Here is a 6,179-nt window from a genome sequence, read left to right on the forward strand (position 1 = left end):
CCAGAACTGGCAGAAGCACACGACAGCCATACCCAAAAGGCTCAGCCAGAGCCTGAAATACCCTCAGGTGCACCAGCGGAGAGCGGTTCACCAGCAATGGAAACAACCCCATCACCTACATCGCTTCCAGAGGGACCAAGCCCAAGTCCACAGTCTGAGGAAGAACTGGTGACCCCAGCCTCAAGGGAACAGTTCCAGGCTGAGCAGGAAGCAGATGACAGCCTTCAGAAAGCGTGGGCGGTGGCACGGAGCACCCCACCGCCTCTCAGCTCTTCTAATCGATCCCGGTTTGTTATAGACCAAGGACTTTTATACAAGGAAATTCTTTCTGGTGGACACCGGGAAGAATGGCAGCCGCAAAAACAGTTGGTGGTTCCAACTAAGTACCGGGGGAAGCTCTTAAGCTTAGCCCATGATCATCCCAGTGGCCATGCTGGGGTGAACAGAACCAAGGACCGGTTGGGGAAGTCCTTCCACTGGGAGGGGATGGGCAAGGATGTTGCCAAGTATGTCCGGTCTTGTGAGGTATGCCAAAGAGTGGGTAAGCCTCAAGACCAGGTCAAGGCCCCTCTCCAGCCACTCCCCATAATTGAGGTCCCATTTCAGCGAGTAGCTGTGGATATTCTGGGCCCTTTTCCAAAAAAGACGCCCAGAGGAAAGCAGTACGTACTGACTTTAGTGGACTTTGCTACCCGATGGCCAGAAGCAGTAGCTCTAGGCAACACCAGGGCTAACACTGTGTGCCTGGCCCTAACAGACATCTTTGCCAGGGTAGGTTGGCCCTCTGACATCCTTACAGATTCAGGGTCTAATTTCCTGGCAGGGACCATGGAAAAACTGTGGGAAACTCATGGGGTGAATCACTTGGTTGCCACCCCGTACCACCATCAAACCAATGGCCTGGTGGAAAGGTTCAATGGAACTTTGGGGGCCATGATAAGAAAATTCATCAACGAATTCTCCAATAATTGGGACCTAGTGTTGCAGCAGTTGCTGTTTGCCTACAGGGCTGTACCACATCCCAGTTTAGGGTTTTCACCATTTGAACTTGTGTATGGTCACGAGGTTAAGGGGCCATTACAGTTGGTGAAGCAGCAATGGGAGGGGTTTACGCCTTCTCCAGGAACTAACATTCTGGACTTTGTAAGCAACCTACAAAGCACCCTCCGACACTCTTTAGCCCTTGCTAGAGAGAACCTAAAGGATGCTCAAGAAGAGCAAAAGGCCTGGTATGACAGACATGCCAGAGAACGTTCCTTCAAGGTAGGAGACCAGGTTATGGTCTTGAAGGCGCAACGGGCCCATAAGATGGAAGCATCATGGGAAGGGCCATTCACGGTCCAAGAGCGCCTGGGAGCTGTAAACTACCTCATAGCATTTCCCAATTCCTCACTAAAGCCTAAAGTGTACCATGTTAATTCTCTCAAGCCTTTCTATTCCAGAGACTTACAGGTTTGTCAGTTTACAGTCCAGGGAGATGATGCTGAGTGGCCTGACGGTGTCTACTACGACGGGAAAAAAGACGGTGGCGTGGAAGAGGTGAACCTCTCAACCACCCTGGAACGTCTGCAGCGGCAACAAATCAAGGAGCTGTGCACTAGCTTCGCCCCATTGTTCTCAGCCACCCCAGGACGGACTGAACGGGCATACCACTCCATTGATACAGGTAATGCTCACCCAATCAGAACCCCACCCTACCGGGTGTCTCCTCATGCCCAAGCTGCTATAGAACGGGAGATCCAGAACATGCTACAGATGGGTATAATCCGCTCATCTACCAGTGCATGGGCATCTCCAGTGGTTCTGGTACCCAAACCAGATGGGGAAATACGCTTCTGCGTGGACTACCGTAAGCTAAATGCTGTAACTCGTCCGGACAACTATCCAATGCCACGTACTGATGAGCTATTGGAAAAGTTGGGACGTGCCCAGTTCATCTCTACAATAGACTTAACCAAGGGGTACTGGCAAGTACCACTAGATGAACCTGCCAAGGAGAGGTCAGCATTCGTCACCCATGCGGGGGTGTATGAATTCAATGTCCTTCCTTTCGGCCTTCGAAATGCACCCGCCACCTTCCAGAGGCTGGTAGATGGTCTACTAGCTGGACTGGGAGAATTTGCAGTTGCCTACCTCGATGATGTGGCCATTTTTTCAGACTCCTGGCCCGAACACCTCCTACACCTGGAAAAGGTTTTTGAGCGCATCAGACAGGCAGGACTAACTGTTAAGGCCAAAAAGTGTCAAATAGGCCAAAACAGAGTGACTTACCTGGGGCACCAGGTGGGTCGAGGAACCATAAACGCCCTACAGGCCAAGGTGGATGCTATCCAAAAGTGGCCTGTCCCAAGGTCAAAAAAACAGGTCCAATCCTTCTTAGGCTTGGCCGGATACTACAGGCGATTTGTACCACACTACAGCCAAATCGCTGCCCCATTGACCAACCTGACCAAAAAGACCCAGCCAAATGCAGTTAAGTGGACTGATGAGTGTCAAAAGGCCTTTACCCAGCTTAAGGCGATGCTCATGTCTGACCCTGTACTCAGGGCCCCGGATTTTGACAAACCATTCCTAGTAACCACAGATGCATCTGAGCGTGGTATAGGAGCAGTGCTCATGCAGGAAGCAACAGATCACAACTTCCATCCTGTCGTGTTCCTCAGCAAGAAACTGTCTGAGAGGGAAAGTCACTGGTCAGTCAGTGAAAAGGAATGCTATGCCATTGTGTACGCCCTGGAAAAGCTACGCCCATATGTTTGGGGACGGCGGTTCCAACTACAAACTGACCATGCTGCACTAAAGTGGCTTCATACTGCCAAGGGGAACAACAAGAAACTTCTTCGTTGGAGTTTAGCTCTCCAGGATTTTGATTTTGAAATTCAGCACATCACAGGAGCTTCTAACAAAGTTGCTGATGCACTCTCCCGTGAGAGTTTCCCAGAATCCAGTAGTTAAAAAGTGTTCTTAAAATGTAAAAGTCTGTTAGTTATATACTTAGTAGTATATGTAAAGGTGCATGTGTTGTATTAACCTGTTTATTTTCAAGTTCTAGAAGGAAATTGCCGCCAGTGAGCTTCCCCACTGTCTGCAATTTGGGGGGCGTGTCATAAACAGATAGCTAAGGGTTAATGTCTCTTTCACCTGAAACACCTGACCAGAAAACCAATCAGGAAACCGGATTTTTTCAACTTTGGGGGGAGGGAAGTGTGTGTCTGAGTCTTTTGTCTGTCTGCCTGTTTCCTCTGAGCTTTGGAGAAGTAGTTCTACTTTCTAGTCTTCTGTTTCTAAGTGTAAGGACAAAGAGATCAGATAGTAAGTTCTATGGTTTCTTTTCTTTGGTATTTGCATGAATATAAGTGCTGAAGTGCTTTGATTTGTATTCTTTTTGAATAAGGCTGTTTATTCAATATTCTTTTAAGCAATTGACCCTGTGTTGTATCATCTTAATACAGAGAGAACATTTGTATTTTTTCTTTCTTTTTTATATAAAGCTTTCTTTTAAGACCTGTTGGAGTTTTTCTTTACTTCAGGGAAATTGAGTCTGTACTCACCAGGGAATTGGTGGGAGGAAGAAATCAGGGGAGGTCTGTGTGTGTTGAATTGGCTAGCCTGATTTTGCATTCCCTCTGGGGAATAGGAAAGTCCTTTTTGTTCCCAGGACTGGGGAACGGAGAGGGGGAATCACTCTGTGTAGTTTCACAGAGCTTGTGTCTGTGTATCTCTCCAGGAGCACCTGGAGGGGGGAAGGGAAACAGAATTATTTCCCTTTGTTGTGAGACTCAAGGGATTTGGGTCTTGGGGTCCCCAGGGAAGGTTCTTCAGGGGGACCAGAGTGCCCCAAAACACTCTAATTTTTTGGGTGGTGGCAGCAGGTACCAGGTCCAAGCTGGTAACTAAGCTTGGAGGTTTTCTTTGTTGTGAGACTCAAGGGATTTGGGTCTTGGGGTCCCCAGGGAAGGTTTTTCAGGGGGACCAGAGTGCCCCAAAACACTCTAATTTTTTGGGTGGTGGCAGCAGTACCAGGTCCAAGCTGGTAACTAAGCTTGGAGGTTTTCATGCTAACCCCCATATTTTGGACGCTAAGGTCCAAAATCTGGGAATAAGGTTATGTCAGGAGTGTCTACTGGGAAGGAGTATTTGGGTGGTAATGGGGGATATTTAGGGGGAGCTGGAGGGGTGTGTGTACTGGGAGGGTTATTTGGGGGTGCAGTAGGAGGTAACTGGGGTGGGGGCACATACTGAAGATGGAAGGCAGTCGCTTCCTCTTATGGTGGCAGAGTGGCTGGCACAGACCTGAGACCCAGCACCAGCCCATCAGTCAGCACCTCCCTGCGAGATTCTCCTACTCCCAAGGGTGAGGGGGTGGGGCCTGTCCCTTTCACCCCTCCTAACCAGGCTCTGAAGCCCCGCAGTGGGACAGGTGGCCCGGCTTAGAGGTGCTTGGTGGCTACGCTTACCTGGTGGTGTGGGGTGGGCTGGGGTGGGCTGGGGTGGGTGGGATCCAGCAGCTGTGGATGTAGGGGAGGGACCAATTGTGGTACAGTGACAGTTTTCCCAGACATTTCCTCTTATTTGAAAAGTCCACCTGGACGGAGGGTGGTGAATCAAAAGAAAGGTCATTTCTGGACAAACCCGGCCATGTGATAACCCTCATATTACCTAGCTGGCTGAGGGAAGCGAGGCCCTGCCATCAGTGTGATGGCATTTCTCTGTCTGTGTGATAAATGAAGCGGGGTGGGGGGAGCTCCATTTTATAGACCCAGCCAGCTAATTAGCTATAAAATCGATCTTAGTAGCTGTTCTCTACTTACTTTACCTGTAAAGGATTAAAAGAAGTGAATGGGCACCTGGCCAGGAGAGCCGATGGGAGGGATAGAACTTTTTAAAATTGAAACAAGACTCCCCTTTTGTCTATCTGTTGTTGTTCTTCCAGAGCAAGGGAACAGGAAAAAAATGCTGTAAGAAGGTTGGGGCCAGGTATGAAACAATCATTAGGATTATACCTAGAAGCTACTCATTTAAAAGCCAAGATACGTAAGGAGATGAGGAAATGTTTAGGAAGATGCGATTAGGTTAATCCCTTTTATCTATACGTGGCTTGTGGACTCCTCTGTGCTAACCTCAAATGCTTTTGTTTTGCTGTCAGCCTTTCAGCTGGACCTCAAGAAAGTTATTCTTGATCATTAATCCTTGTAAGTGTTTTGTTTTGTTTTTAAATCTAGCAATAGCCTGTGTTTCCAGATGTTTTCTTTCTTTTTATTTTTAATAAAATTTCCCATTTTTTAAGAACAGGATTGGACTTTTGTGTCCGAAGAGGTTTGTGCAAGTTATTTAATTATCTGGTGGCAACAGCTGATTTCCTTTGGTTTCTTTCTCAGCTCTTCCCGAAGTGAGGAGTGAAAGGGCTTGAGGGTACCCTATAGGGAAGAATTCCCAAGCGCGCCTTCCTGGATTCCCAGAGGGATTTTGCATTCAGCTGGTGGCAGCATTTACCAATCCAAGATCAGAAAAAACATGTAGCCTTGGGAGTTTAATACAAGCCTGGAGTGGCCAGTGTTAATTTTTAGAGTCCTTGCGGGCCTCACCTTCTGCACTCAAAGTGCCAAAGTGGGGAATCAGCCTTGACTGTCTGTCTGTCTGTATTTATCTAACAAGTTTTGAAAATCACACCCAATCAATTCCAAACTGTCAGGAAATGTCCTAGTGCCTTGTATTCCTTTTTAGTTTCACCTTAACTGTCAACAAACTGTCCTGGTTTCCAGTGCTTACTTTTGGGGTAATTACAAATTCCTTCTAATATAGTTTACTCTAAATTACTGATACATGTTATCAACCTTTACTGCATAGTGTTGTGTGTAACTGGCAATACGCTCAAGATTGCACAGGTTATGTTGTCTTGGAATGACACAGAGGTTGAATCTGTTTAAGTACAGACCTGCAACCAGGGTTCCCACAGACATTTTGTGATTTTTAAAAACTTTTAGGTCCTTATTCCCTGGCAATCCCTAGTTGCTTTGGGCTGCTCCTGAGTGGTGCAAAACAGCCAGAGCAGACTGCCCAGTGAAACTGACATTACTTAGACTGCAAGATGCGTGGGGCAGGAACTGTCTTATTGTTCTCTGTACTACACCTAGCACAATGGGGTCCTGATGAATGGTGATCCTTGGTGCTAGGAAAAT

This window comes from Gopherus evgoodei, chromosome 21, assembly GCF_007399415.2.
Source record: "Gopherus evgoodei ecotype Sinaloan lineage chromosome 21, rGopEvg1_v1.p, whole genome shotgun sequence".
Classification (NCBI taxonomy): domain Eukaryota; kingdom Metazoa; phylum Chordata; order Testudines; family Testudinidae; genus Gopherus; species Gopherus evgoodei.